The following is a 752-nucleotide window of genomic DNA, read 5'->3' on the forward strand; positions in this document are numbered from 1 at the left end:
TAAAATATCACACACAGAATAATATAAAACAGAACATCTGTTAAAGAGAAATTCCATATATTAAATCTACCTCGGAAAGTTTTTTATCTATAGCATATAAATGTAATTGCAAATTATCATATTCAACCCCAAATATTAGGTATACAACTTTGGTTCCGCCGTTTCCTATAGATGGCTTTAGCGGTAAGTGGTGGTCGAAATAAATAGATCATAGACGTCATACAATAAACTTGGGCATCTGTCAACATAACCTCATAGAAACATTAGTCGATTTGTGTATGCATCATAAAGTTATTCTCGATTGAAAATGTCAGTTTACGAGCCAAATTCTCGTCATTTGCGGGAGGTTTTAATTTTTTGCTTCAATATGAAGAAATCTGCGGCTGAGGCTCATCGAATGCTCTCAAATACTTATGGTGAGGCCGCTATTAGTGAAAGAACATGTCGTGAGTGGTTTCAACGCTTCAAGAATGGTGATTTTGACGTCAAAGACCGGCATAGCAGTGGAAGAGAGAAGGTTTTCGAAGATGCAGAATTGGAGGCATTACTTGAGCAAGACTCATGTCAAAATCAAGAAGAATTGGCACGATCATTGGGAGTGACTAAACGCCTCAAAGCCATGGTAATGATTCAGAAGCAAGGAAATTGGAAGCCGAGAGATGTTGAATGGCGTATGTTTGCTTGTGAACAGTTGCTTGAAAAGCAAAGACGGAAGGGATTTCTGCATCGCACTGCACGAAAAATGGGTTCAT

The sequence above is a fragment of the Atta cephalotes genome (genome assembly GCF_000143395.1).
Source record: "Atta cephalotes unplaced genomic scaffold scaffold00002, whole genome shotgun sequence".
In the NCBI taxonomy this organism is placed as follows: domain Eukaryota; kingdom Metazoa; phylum Arthropoda; class Insecta; order Hymenoptera; family Formicidae; genus Atta; species Atta cephalotes.